Here is a 15,300-nt window from a genome sequence, read left to right as displayed (position 1 = left end):
CCTCTTCTCTGATGCTAACAGTTCCTCTCAGTAGCTTTAGACTACATATCTAGGGGACCTCAGACTTGTCTTCTCAGACCTTAACCATTAAAGTATGCAGTAAATCTTTGTCTCCTGCCACAATCCCATCAGAGCACAAGCAAGGCTCTGAGAGCCAATGGGATGATAATTAAGGAGACAGAGAGATGGCTGATGGCACAATTCTGCTATATTTCTCAAATGCTTGTGTAATATTGGTCTAGACCCACTGTGCCCAAAGGTGCAAACAGCACACATCTTTCCTCATTTTATACATCTTTTCCACACAAGCCTCCTGTCAGTTAAAGCCCCAGGCCAAAAGCTAGAACACACACTTCCTCAAACCAATAAAGGGCAAGGACTTGCAGTCCTGAGAGTGGGAGCCAATGGCCCTGAAGCCTTTGCTCACATTTTGTCTGCTCCTGGCAGGCACCCCAGGGTCTGCAACAGTCTCCCTCTCTCTTATCAGAGAACCTACACTTGTCTCTTACATGTTTATTGTGATTTTTTTGTAATCCCTTCCATAAAAAATAATTGGGAAAGACTGGATTGGAAACTTTCACGTTTGATTTTAGTTCTCCAATGTATGGGTTCTCCATGTCTCTAGTGTGGACCAGAACTATTCCTCATGAAAATGGGAATCAAAGAGCATATTTGAATGTATAGACTTCAACTTAAAAGCACCTCTAACAATATAAAGAAAAAATAATTTCATTCTTTAAAACTAAATTCCTGGGAAATGGGGCTGGGCTCAAGTGGTAGAACGCTCACCTTGAGCTGAAGAGCTGAGGGACAAGTGCTCAGGCCCAGAGTTCTAGCCCCAAGACCAAAAAAAAAAAAAATCCTCCCTAAAACTTAATTCCTGAGATACAAAGAGATAAGGATCAGGTAAAAACTGGGGTGCTCCCAAGAGTACCTGTGAAATGTAGTTTACTTTTCTTTTTCTTTTTGGGGGGGAGGGGGTTCAGTCATGGGGCCTGAACTCTGGACCTGGACTCTGTCCCTCAGCTCTTCAGCTCAAGACTGGCGCTCCACCACTTGTGCCACAGCACCTCTTCCGGCTTTCTTATTTTAGTTTATGTGGTGCTGAAGAATCAAACCCAGGACCTCATGCATGCAAGGCAAGCGCTCTACCACTGAACCACCGTCCCATCCCTGAAATATAGTTTTCATTGTTCAAGCCTACATTTGTGCTGAATTTCTTTATTCTTTTATCCTTTTGTTTTGTTTGGTTTGGTTTTTGGTCATGTCACTTGAACTGTGAGCCTAGGAACCACCCCTCAGCCCTTCAGCTCAAGTCAAGTGCTTTACATTGTGAGCTAAAGCACCAATTCTGGTTTTCTGGTTTTTATTGGAGATAAGTGTCTCACAGACAATGCTGCCCAGGCTGACTTTGGACTGCGATCCTCAGGTTTCAGTCTTTTGAATAGCTAGGATTAAAGACATGAGGTACCAGCACCCAGCTTGCATTTCTTTTCTTTTATGTCCCAGCCTTGGGGCTTGAACTCAGTGTGTGGACACTGTCCCAAAACTTTTGCTCCACATTAGAACCCTAGTACTGGAGCAACAATTCCACATTCAGTTTTTTCTATGTATGTGGTACTGAGGACTTGAACCAGGGCTTCATGCATGTTAGGTAAGCAAGTGGTAACTGTTGCAGGACAGCCACAACACAAACAGTGCTCTGGAAGGGCAATGGGATGATAATGGAAGAGACAGAGACAAGGCCAATGATGAATCTCTCTTTATTTCAGCAATTACTTAGCTATAGACACTTTCTAGATCTGTCCAGTGCTTGCATCACATTGTTCTAGGATTCACTGTGCCAACAAGTGCAGACCATATGCATCTTTCCTCATTCTAGTTCAACCTTTGTCCACCAAACTCCTAGAGGTAAGCCCCCAGGCCCAGAATCTAAAAGGAACACTCCCTCCAACAAAAAGCGAAGTACATATTAGCACTGAAGCCTGGAGTCCGGGGTTGTGGAGCTTTTGGTCACCCCTTGCAAACTCCTGGCACCTCAGGTTCTGCACCACTTCCCCCTTTTTCATTTTGTAAATTGAGCAAGTGTCTATCAGCCTGAACCTGGAAAAAGCAGCAGAATGGAAGAAAAAAGATATACCAAAACAAGAAACAGGAAAATGCCTACAAAATAACAAAAAGAGTGCTATTTCCCCAGGTGAATCCCTGCAGGTAATGGAGAACTAATACAGGTAAGCCTGCGTTGTGGAGTAACCAATACCAGATATCTGACCCTGAAGTTGCGTAATGTCTAAGTTCAAATTATCAGAGGGCCAGATTCCTCAAATATGTCACTGGATATTGGTCCAAATCATATTTCCATCATATTCAACAGGGATAACACAGATGTACTGACAATTAGCATGACACATCATTTTAACTGGGTCTTTAGCAGGTCTATGTGATTATCAACACACATCATTGCTGTTTCTAAATCATAAAACATATCACAATCATTTTATCTATTCCTATATGCATCCCAAGGTACCAGAAACATTTCAAACTAAAGTATTAACATGTTGTGCTGTATATATTGTTTCTACAAGGATCATAGGAGAAGCAGGTGTGCTAGCAAGAAGAGTCAGGGTAGCAATAATGAGGGCAACCAATATTCCCCAAAATCTGCAGCAATGGCTAAGAGTCCTCTGAACCTCAACAGCAAACGGAAACCCAAACTTATTATACCATGGTTCTATCAACTGAACATGCAATGTAAGTTAAGGGGATTGCATAGTAAGCTAGGATTACTCATGCAGTTAGTGAGAACACAATTGTTCCTGCGAGAGGCATGAAACACCACCCTACCCTTGAAAACCATATCCAGCCCAACTACTAGCCTATATGGATGCATAACACAAGCTTGCACAGTAAATGATACAAAACCATGAAACAGGACAGGTCTCTGAAACAGAGGTATGGGATGGTGAGAGGCATTAGTTCAAATAGGCCTCATGGCAGCAGCCAGGCTCAAGATGTCAGGGTGAGCTTGTCCACACAAACTGACAAACATCGGGGTCAGCAAGCTACCACTGATCTCATCACTCCTCTGAGACCTGCCATACATACTGGGAGACTCCTACCACCAGAACCATGGACAAGATGTGAAATCCACAGGCCCTCCAGGACAATGGATCATCACAACCATGGGAATCACTGGGCATAGTAGAACCCAAGAAAGATGCACCACATCTCTTGCCAAAGAAAATTTGCAAGTGTTATGTATAAGCTCCATCTTTTTCCATTGTTTCACCTTTTCTTCCAAAGGAAGTCAGACCCATAATCTATCCCTGAATACCTTACATATTTTTACCTTCTACCTCAGGATCTGCAATAGTCAATAACTGTGATCAATGAAGTAGAGGATATAATATTTGTATAATAATGAGACTTAAATCTGTGATCAATGAACAATTCAAAAATAATGTATGAAGTAAATTATATTTATACTAGTACAATAAACATAATACATAGAAATGAATGTTTGAAAAATGTAATGAACAACAATGACAACTATGGGACACAGCTAGTTTAGGAAGCACCCATTTTTACCTGATCCTTATGTCCTGGCCTCTCAGGAATTTACTTTTAACTTTTACAGAAAGAAATAATACTTTTTCCTTCATATTTTATAGGTGTTCCAATGTTGCCATCTATACATCCAAATGTACCTCATGATCTCCATTTTCATGAGGAATAGCTCAGGTCCACTAAAAGAGGGATGGAAAACCCTTACACTGGAGGACTGAATATCAGGCATGAAAATTTCCTACACAATCCTTCCCAATCATGATGTGGGGAAAGGATCATCAACAATCACAACAAACCCTTAAGAGACAAGCTTGGTATTGGCATAAGAACAGACCTCAGGACCAATGGAATAGAATTGAAAACCCAGAAATGAACCTACAGACCTATAGCCATCTAATCTTCGATAAGGGAGCTAAAAGAATAGAATGGAAGAAAGATAGCCTCTTCAGTAAATGGTGCTGGCAAAATTGGTTAACTACATGTAGAAAACTAAAGCTAGATCCTTATATATCACCCTGCACCAGAATCAACTCCAAATGGATCAAAGACCTTGAACTCAAAGCAGACATTCTGAAAACATTACAGGATGGAATAGGAGAAACCCTAGGTCTCCTTGGCTCAGGCCAAAATTTTCTGAATAGAGACCCGGAAACACAACAAATCAAAGAAAGGTTGGACAAATGGGATTGCATAAAGTTGCAGAGCTTCTGCAGGGCAAATGACATAGCTAGCAAGATCAATAGAAAGCCCACGGATTGGGAGAAGATCTTTACTAGCCATACAACGGACAAGGGTCTCATATCTAAAATATACTTGGAACTCAAAAAATTAAACCCCCCAACAACAAATCCTCAAAGAAACAACTGCCCAATAAATAAGTGGGCGAAAGACTTAAAGAGAAACTTCTCTGAAGAAGAAAGAAGGATGGCCAATAGACACATGAAGAAATGTTCAACATCCCTAGCCATAAAAGAAATGCAAATCAAAACAACATTCAGATATCACCTCACTCCAGTTAGAACGGCAAAAATCAAGAACTCTAACAACAACAGATGCTGGAGGGGATGTGGACAGAAAGGAACTTTACTTCATTGTTGGTGGGAATGCAAACTTGTTCAACCACTTTGGAAAGCAGTATGGAGGTTCCTCAAAAGACTTCACATAGAACTCCCCTATGACTCAGCAATCCCACTTTTGGGCATTTACCCAAATGTATACAAACAAGACCACACTAAAGCTACCAGCACAACTATGTTTATTGCAGCATTTATTACCATAGCTAAAATATGGAACCAACCCAGATGCCCCTCAGTAGATGAATGGATCAAAAAAATGTGGTATAAGTACACAATGGAATTCTATGTCTCCATCAGAAAGAATGACATTGCCCCATTTGTTAGGAAATGGAAAAACTTGGAAAAAATTATATTAAGTGAAGTAAGCCAGGCCCAAAGAAACATAGGTCCCATGGTTTCCCTTATTTGCTATATATAGTATATGTATTAGTCAAGCGGAAAAGGTCAGATAATGTGATGTCAGGAAAATGAACCCTTAGATATGTATTTTAATGTTTTCTTCTTTTATGCATGTGTTTCTAACTGTTTGTTGCTTTGTATGTCCCTCCCCCACAGTATAACTCCTGCTTTCATTATATTTGATGTCAGTATAACTTGTGGAGGAGATAGGGAAAAACCAGTTGCTTAAGGATACAAGTGGACCTGTTGCAACAATGAGAAGTACAAGTTGTCATGTCAAAAATTAGCTTTACAACTTCGGTGCGGGGGGGGGGGGGGGAAGGAGAAGGATTTGGATTGGGGGGAGGGGGGAGGCTGGGAAGGGATGTGAGGGGTAAACAAAGGAGGAGGCTGCAATGCTTGGTAAGAAATGTACGCATTATCCTGCCCATGTAATTGTAACCCCTCTGTACCGTATGTTCACAAATAAAATTAAATTAAATTAAAAAAAAAAAAATCACAACAAACCATTAGGAGACAAGCTTAGGATGTCTGATATGAGGGAGGGAGACAAAAGATTTAGTCCACAGTGTAATGGATGCAGTCTGGGAAGACAAGTCTGAGGACCCCTAGATATGTGGCCTAGACTTGCTGACAGGAACTTCTAGGTTCAGAGAAGAGGTAGAAAATCAAAACAAAATAGGATATGCAAAACAAAATAGTAAAAACAGACTGGTTTGGAGCAAGTAATCAAGCTTCACATGAACATAGACCTGCCCTGAACTCTACTTCCTCCCACATTCATCCTGATCTACCTAGACAACCATTTATTTTGAAGAGTCTTGGAGGAGGAGTACCATTTTCTAAGAAACCCCTGGGAGGAAACTTTTCACTACTCCCCTAAAGCAATTAATAAAAGAAAGGCAATTACAGCATAGCAAATGCTCACAGACTGTGCTCAAGCTCTGAGTTCAAGCCACAGGACCAACAACAAAACAAGGGGAAAACTTTATAACGAAAGGCAAATTTCAGACACAAATAACCAAAAACTCCTTAAAATTTCATAGATGGAATTTGGGAGTTTCTGGGAAACTAATGAGTAGAATTTGACAAATCAATTTAATTCAAAGATTATAAAGTATATCTGTCTTTAAATTCTGTTATTTTATTCCAGTATATATATTAGAGCAGAGAAGATGATGCCAGAATCAATCAGTTTACTGTCTGCAAGTACTTTTTTTTTTTCTTGGTCGATCTTGTGGCTCGAACCCCGCCGGAGCACTGTCTCTGCTTTATTCAGCTCAATGTGAGCTCTCTACCACATGAGCCACAAGGCCACTTTCATTGTTTTGGTTGTTAGTTGAAGATAAGGCTTATGAACTTTCCTGCCCAGGCTGGATTTGAACTGGGATCCTCATATCTCAGCTTCCTGAGTACCTAGGATTACATGCATGAGCCATTGGCACCCAGCTGCAAATACCTTTGCAAACTGAGAGGGTAGATATTCAAAACCTTAAGGGAAAAAAAGACATAATTTGCATTCTGCAGAACGTACTTTTTTAACAAAAACAAAAATAAAAACTACGTAGATTCATAACCTCAATTATATTAAAAGAACTAAGAATTAAAAAGCCAAATTATGCAGTGGTCCAAATACATTTGTGATTTTCATTGTTCTCACAATATTTCACTTGCTGCTAGAAGTGCTGTGAAGTAGAGCTTTGCACTCCATAGTCAGAGCCAAGAGGTAGAAGCCCAGCTTTTCTTTTTCAGGGGAACTTGGAAGCTGTAACTGGAAGCGAGCTGAGGTTCCTAGCCAGAGTCTGCCCTTCCCATCTTTCCCCAGTCTGGGGTGGATGATATTTTATGGGCTCATAGGTTAGTGCTGCCATTAGGACTTGTTCCTTCAGATGCCAGAAAGTGGCCCACAAACCACTGAGTTTCGAGACAAGGAGAGTCAGGGGTTTTGCGTTTATACTCCTAACCCTAGAGATTCTGGTACTCAACCATGTGACTTTATAATCTTGCTTTTTGTGAATTGAAACCAATGAATGGTAAACATTCCTGGAAAATGTCTTATATAAACATATTGATACTCTTTTCATCCTCTGCACTTCCTATGGCTTTTGAAATTTCAAAATGCTGCTGGCACAGATATACTCCAATTGATGTGTCTGTTCTGACAAATTACAATTTCTCCACTAATATACTTAGCCTATTTTACATCACTTAAAATGAGAGAGCCTAGCTGGGCAGGTGGTTCAGTGGTAGAGTGCTTGCCTTGCTTGAATGAAGCCCTGGGTTTGATTCCTCAGAACCACATAAGCAAAAAAAGCCAGCAGTGTACTGTGGCTCCAGTAGTAGAGTGCTAGCTTTGAGCTGAAGGTCAGAGGGACAGTGCCTAGGGTCAGAGTTCAGGCCCCACACCTACAAAAAAAATGAGAGAGTTTTCCTATACATGTACACCAAAAACAATTGTTAAAATATAATTTGAATACAATACAATGCCCTTGATGTGTGTCTGCCTGTCCTGATTCTTGAACTCAAGGTCTGGAAACTGACCTTGAAATTATTTGGTGCAATGATAATGTTCTACCACTTAAGCCACATTTGCACTTCCCACTACTTTGGTAGACTATTGGAGATAAGTCTCTCAGACTTTTATATCCCCTTGGCTTCAATCTGTGATCCTTGTAGGGTTTCTTCATGTCCATCCCAGGGGACAGGAGAAAGATTATTATAAGGTTTATTAGAGGGACCATATTTCCCAGGAGAGGGAGCAGAAGCATTTGTCCCTCTTCATGTTGCAACAGGATCTGTGGGGCAGGAAGTGAGTTAAGTACATGCTCAGGTGAGTCTGAGATGACAGAGGGAGTGGCAAGCTGTGTGGAGGGAACTCTAGGTCTGGGAGAAGCTCAGGTCTGGGTGGAGCTGAGGATTAAAGGTGGGGATAATACTAACTTTCCTCAGATCTCAGCCTTCTGAATACCTAAGATTACAGCTATTAGACTTGATAGCCCAGTTACAATGCTTTTTTAAAAATTCAGATTATATTCTAATGAAATAATATGAAATAGAAAACTTGAAAGTTTTAAGGCACAATGTTCAGTCACTAAGGTGTATGAGGACATTCCAAATCCCAAAACACACAGAAAATGCCCCCACCTTGAAATCTGTAACACTCCTGATCTTAAGAATTGTGAATGTGAACACTTAGTCTATAATAAATTCTTTTAAGTTTTTCAAAGTAAGAAAACATTCTTGTGACAGAAAAACCCAGTAGTAATGTGCAAGTATTGCTTTTAAAGGATTCTTATTGTCTTTCTGAGCAAAAACAACCTCAATGATGTATACAGAATAGATTTTCACTTTTTGTACATGTCACTGTAGAGGTCATGTATTTTATATTAACAATTACCATTCTATGTAATTGAAAACCTACATCATTACTCTGGATAATCAACCTGTTTAATCAACCAATAAGTACAAGCAAAAGCACATAGGGATATAATTTGTTGGTTTTAATTTTGATGGATCTACATTTTGGGGTGTATTTTCTGTTAATATTGTTTAGTAACACAGAAGACTTCAATCTACTGGTGCCTTGGCTGGGGATGGTTGACTGGGATTTTGTCACTTCTCTGACCAGCATTTTATGTTGCATCTTTATTAGGCCCTGTATCTCCAGCAGAATGGACATGATTCTTAATATGACTACTTAGGAAAGTGAGGGACTTGTCAATGTGTGTTTATATCATCATTATTGATGTACCTTTGGCCAAAGCAGGTTCAAACTCAAATTGCAAGTCATTGCACAAGGTATACTAATTATTTGCATAATGGGAAATGTGCCATATGACAACCATTACTGAAATATTATAAAACAAAAATATGTGTTGTATATATTTTATCTCTATAACTTTGTGTGAAAATACTGTTCAAAACATACATGTGTTTGAATATGAAAATAAATGAGGTAGAGTACAAATAATCAATGGAGTCGTAAGATATCTTTACATTAATAGAAAAATAGTTTATATATCCCTAGGTGTATTTCAGTGATAATTATTTTTAGTGAACAGGTGGCATGTTTTCATTTTTTGGGTTCAATTTTTCAACAATCTTTTGTAGGAGCTTTAGTTTTTTTTCTGTTCTTTTTTTGGGGGAGGGTCTGGTCTTGGGGCCTGAACTCTGGGCCTGGGTCCTGTACCTTAGCTCTTCAGCTCAAGGCTAGCACTCTACCACTTTTTTCTTTTTGCTTATGTGGTGCTGAGGAATCGAACCCAGGGCCTCAGGCATGCAAGGCAAGTGCTCTACCACTGAGCCACCTTCCCAGCCCCCGTGCATATGTCTTTAGTGGACACTTTAATGCTCTTCTTAAGACAGGAATTATTCTTGTCCCATAGGAAGGCTTTTCCAGCCCACATATCATGTTTTGAGCAGGAACATCTAGGGTAAAATCACACAGGTTCTTTTCTGACTCCCTTATTTGCTTTCGCTCCTAGCCATAGTACCAGAATCTTTATTCATTGTCAACAGCAAAAAAGCATGAAAGGATCTCTAGTGAGATTCTTTTATTTTTCACTTTGTTTGACATTCCATTATGAACCTAAGGGTGTCCAAGATTGAAGAAGAGAAAAAAAAAAAAAGATTCAGCTTCAGGAACATGTTTCTAAAAATGCTAAAGATGTAGCCAGGTGCCTGTGACTCACACCCGTATTCCAAGCTAGTCTGGAGGAGAGACCTGAGGATCAGGGTTCAGAGCCAGCCCGGGCAGGAAAGTCTGTGAGACTCTTATCTTCAATAAACCACTAGAAAACGGGAAGTGGTGCTGTGGCTCAAGCAGTAGAGCGCTCACCTTGAGCTGAAGAGCACAGGTACAGAGCCCAAGCCCCACGACCAACAACAACAACAACAAAAACCTAAAGATGGCTTGGAGATTTAGCAGAATATAAAATCTGACATTCCAAGTTAAGTGCAGGTATGCTTGTTTGTTTCTACATTTTCTAGTGTGAGAGAAAGTTGTCCCACTAGTTATGTGATTCAGTGATACCTAGGAGGTGACTTCTCATGGAAGGTGAAGGATGGCTAGCAACTGCTCAGACATCACATCCTCATATAGAATAGTAAACTATCCTAATGAAATTTTACTGGATTTTCTGAAAAAGTGTGGTCAAACATAACTTCAAATATTCTACAGGACTGAGTGAGCTATAAGTACTTCAATTAATCTCTGGAAATACTCTTGGACTGCTTTGTGGTTTTTGTTTTACTTGAAACTTATGCTCTATTTGCTGGTATTCATAGAAATCTCTGTTTTTCTCTATGGTACTCTCATAGGAGTTCTCTTACCTATTTTTGCAATTCATTCTGTTTTTTAAGTTTATTAGCTTCCTTTCTTTCTTTTGCATTACATTTATTTATTGTGAAAATACCATACAGAGAGGTTACAATTACACGGTCAAGATAGTGAGTACATTTCTTATCACACATTGTTGCCTCCTCCTTTGTTTCCCTTTGCCATCCCTTCTTTCTTTTTTTTTTTCAGTCATAGTTCTGGAACTCTGGCCCTAGGCGCTATACTTAAACTCTGCAGCTCAAGGCTAGTACTCTACCACTGGGGCCACATCGCCACTTCCAATTTTCTAGTGGTTAATTGGAGATAAGAGTCTCACAGATGGTCCTGCCTGGGCTGGCTTTGAACTTCTATGCTCAGATCTCAGCCTCCTGACTAGCTAGGAGTGTAGGCATGAGCCACCACCATGTGGCTTCACTAGTTTATTTCTCTCTTTCTTCTCTCATTGTCTATTTCTCTCTCTGTCTCTTTTTCTCTTTCATTCTCTCTGCTTCTCTTTCCTCCATTTTTCTCTTAATTTTACTTTTCTTCAAATGGTTTATCTGGGAAGTAGATTTTCTTACTGATCAGTTTTCTTTTGGTGACATGGCTCTTAAAATTGACATTTTTCTCACTCATTTTACAGGAAAATTGTTGCTAAACATAAAATAATTTGAGTTTCCCAGATTCTATTATTTTTCTCTGGTTTAACCTCCTCATTTGATGTGGTTCCTGCAGTTTTCCTTTTTCTTCTTGTTCTGCTTGCATATTTGTATTCACTGACATTATAACATAGAAGCTGGTTGTGAAAATAAACAATACAGTGACTATGGTTTTCATATTTGAAATATCACTAATGGCAAAATCTCACATACATTTGCTAAGTAGTAAACTTTAATCTTTGGAACTTCAATACTAAATAGAATGTGTGGCAATGTATCCTTTGGAATCTAGTGGAAGAAATGGTTCAGGAATATGTGACACATTTGAGCAATAGTCAGTGAAATCATCTTTTAAACCTACACAGATTATAATAATTTGTATTTTTGTCCATGTGTGTTTGTTATTAATGCTATTTGTAGTGTGTATTTCCAACTAAACACTGTTTTAGCATGCGTTCAAACACTTTCAGTTTGTTTGTTATTTTAGTAGGTAAAATAGATGTGTTTGTCACCCATATGTCTTCACAGAATCCAAAATTTGATTTTTCCATGCTCCTTTTGATAACAGGTCTTGCTATATAGTGCAGCAAGCTCTTTTTTGTTAAATAAGTTTATTTATTGTGAAAATACCATACAGAGGGGTTACACTTAGATGAGCAAGGTAATGAGTACATTTGGTATTAAGCATTGTTGCCTCCTCCTTTTTGTTTTTCCCCTACCATCCCAGCCCACCCACCTCCAGCAAACTCTTCATCTTCTTATGTAGCCTAGGCTGGCAACCAATCTTTCTTGTGTTTCCCAAGTCCAGGGAGAATACTTGTGTTTCAGACTGTGTGTGGCTACATTAGCCATTCTTATGTGTACAGTTCATTGATAAAACACTGGGCCACACTGTTGTGAGGCCATTCCATCCATACAGCTACAACACTTTTCATCTTCCATCTGTGAAGCTGTTTGATCATTGAATAGGCAGCTCCTGTTCCTCTCTATCCCACTCTCTGGAATCATCCTATATTTGGGCTCCACAAGTTTGTTGATCCTTGGAAGCTCAGTAAGGGAAATTATACCATGCCTGTTCCTTTATGACTGGTGTGTTTTATTTAGCTTATTTTACTTAAAGTCCATCCCTGCCATAAAATGTAGTAAAGTTTTCTTCCTTTGAACACATTTATTGTTATAAATGCTTCAATGTTTTGCTTATTGTGAGTAGATTTTGAGAAGTGATTCTCCAAGCATTTATTGTACTCCCTGCTTTATCTGCTGTTGCACACAAGTATAGAAATGCTGGACCATATTCCTATATAATTCTATATTTAGTTCTTTTTAGGACTCTTCATACCATCTTTCATAGTTTGTTTGTTTGGTCGATCAGGGGCTTGAACTCCGGGCCTGAGTGCACTCCCTCAGCTCTTTAGCTGAAGGCTAGTGCTTTACCACTGGAGCTACCTGGTTTTCTGGTGGTTTTATTGGAGATAAGAATTTCACAGATTTTCCTGCCAATAAAGGCTTTAAACGGCGATCCTCAAATCTCAGCTATCTGAGTAGCTATGATTACAGGTGTGAGCCACAGGCAACTGGCTTCATCTTTGATAATTTTATATACCCAAGAGAAATGCACCAAGGTTCACATTCTTTTCACATCTTTCCTAGCTTTTTTTAGACTTTGAGGGTATTTTTGTTGTTTTTATTTAAAACTATATCCATACTAGCATGTATATAATAGTTATTTTATTGAATTTTGATTTGAATTTTTCTCATGACTACTGACATTCAACTACTTTTATATTTTAATGTACTACATGTGTATGTCATTTTTAGAAAAGTCTCTTCAATCTTTTTCCCATTTTAAAATTAGATTTTTTTTTGTGTAGGTGTTTCTAGAAGGATTATCCTTGTATTTTCTAATTCATATTGGTTAAAAATCCACTTAGAAATATATGCAAATACTTCTCTCATACCATGCTTATTTCCTTTATTGGTAGTGTTTTTCAACATACAAGGTTTTCCTTTGTATTTATTACTCATTTATTTATTTAATTATTTACTTACTTATTTACTTATTTATATATTGTAGGACATGGGGCTTGAACTCTGGGCCTGAATGCTGTCCCTCAGCTCTTAAATTCCAGACTAGCACTCTACCACTTTGGCCACAGCACTACTTCCGGTTTTCTGGTGATTTACTGCAAGTAAGAGTTTCACAGCTATACCTGCCCAGGCTGACTTTGAGACCCGATCTTCAGATCTCACCTTTTCAGTACCTAAGATTACAGGTGTGATCCACCAGAGACTCACATTGTTTGTTTGATTCTTTGTTTTTTCCATGATGTACTTTTGGAGTTCTATTTATGGGTTACTGTCAAATCTTGCTTTCTTATTTGTTTTTCCTCAGTCGTGGGTCCTGGGTGCTTTCGCTCAGCTCTTCAGCTCAAGGAGAGTACATTACAAATTGAAGCAAAAGAACACTTCCAACATTTTTCCTTATGTGGTGCTGAGGAATCAAACCCAGGGCCTCATGCATGCTAAGTAAGCACTCTACCACTGAGCAATCTTCCCAGACCAGTTACTGTCAAATCTGATGCCATGAAGTATTCCTCCCCTTCTCTCTTCTTCTCTTCTTTTCCCTTTCCCTCTGTTCCCCTCCTCTCCACTACTCTCTTGTTCTCTCTTCTTCCTTCTTTTCCCTAACCTTTTGCTTCCCTTCCCCACCTTCTCCACTCATCTTCTTTTCCCTTTATATCTGAGATGAAGACTTGCTAGTATCACTACAATTAAGTTTCTAACTTAGAAACACATGTAATACACATACTTCATGGTTTTCTTGAGCTACTATTGGAGCTTGAACTGCAGGTCTCACAGTCAGTCAACTTCCTCACTCACTGTTGGCACTATCACTTGAGCCATACCTCTAACCTGTTCATTAGCTGCTTAGTTTGAGTTGTCTATCCAGGCTGGCTTGCAGACCTCAGTTTCCTCCTTAGTAGCTAGGCTAAAATGACAGTCTTGAGCAAGAAGTACTTGCCTTGATTTTTCTTACCTCAACATTTAACATTAACACTTAATTGGATACTACAATGAAACAGTTTATTGTTACTGGTTTATGTAGAATTAATATGCAACCTAAACTGAAATAGTTTATCTTTCAAATTAAGTGTTGTAATGTGTTTCTAACAATTGTAACTGTTCTAACTGTGGTTGAATTTCTTCACTAAGCAAATCGTTTATGCTGGAGGTATTGTTTTATAATTAATGCAATTTAATGTTATTGTGGAGGTGATGTATAGAGAGATATAATGATATGAGTGAGGTAAAAATACCCTTCTTTTCATACAGTGTCTTCCATGCCTTCATTCTCTCCCAAACTCTCCCTCCTATCTCTACTCTTGAGTTGTATATTTTACTTTCATCACCCTATTTCCCTCACATTCTATGGCTCTGCCACACCCACCAGAAGATATACATGTGAATACACCATACATAATTGAAAGCAACTGTTTTTATTTCACAAGTAGCTCCCTTTAATATTGAATAAATCACAATGATCACATACATAGATTTTTACATATCCATTCTAGTTTCCTTCTGTTTGTTTTACTGTTAGATTATTAGAAACATATTGTTGGATTTTTTTGTATTTATATCATAGATTTATTTGTCATACTGATTTCTAGACAATTTCTCTTCAGATCTATTCTCAGTGTGTCTGTCTTGGTAAATATAACTGCATAGTGCTTTATAAGCAGCATTTAGTAAAGATAATGCCATCCATGTGTGTGTTTCTAGTGACCGTTTGTCTAGTTATTCAGTCATTAGAGGAATATTACTTCTCCAATCATAATGATAGATTAAAGAAATTATCATTCTTTGGCCTTTTAATCATGTCATTGTAGACTTTGGTTTTCAGCATAGAACTTTTGTTATACAGATTTATAATTTGCCTGTTATTATCAATGCTCTATATCTTTGGTAACACAATTTGTGCTGAGGTTCTTTTCCTTTCATATTATGACTACTTGTATTTTTCAATATTGATTGTTGCTTATGGTATGTTTATATTGATTTACTTTTATTTCTTGATAATTAATGTATGTCTCATTGGTTTATTGAGTTTTTGAGTATGTTTTCTTCTGTTCTAATCAGACAGTACCTGATATATTTACTATTTTTATATTACAATATGAACATGGTTTCATTTTAGTGATTACTTTGCTATTTATTATGTTTGTCTCATCTGATATGTATTTCTTAGTTTGCTTTCATGTAACCTGCACACATCCTTCTA

The sequence above is a fragment of the Dipodomys merriami genome, unplaced genomic scaffold (assembly GCF_024711535.1).
Source record: "Dipodomys merriami isolate MVZ:Mamm:240054 unplaced genomic scaffold, mDipMer1.0.p SCAF_547, whole genome shotgun sequence".
NCBI classification, from domain to species: domain Eukaryota; kingdom Metazoa; phylum Chordata; class Mammalia; order Rodentia; family Heteromyidae; genus Dipodomys; species Dipodomys merriami.
The sequence above is the reverse complement of the archived record's forward strand: the minus strand, read 5'-3'. Positions refer to the sequence as shown.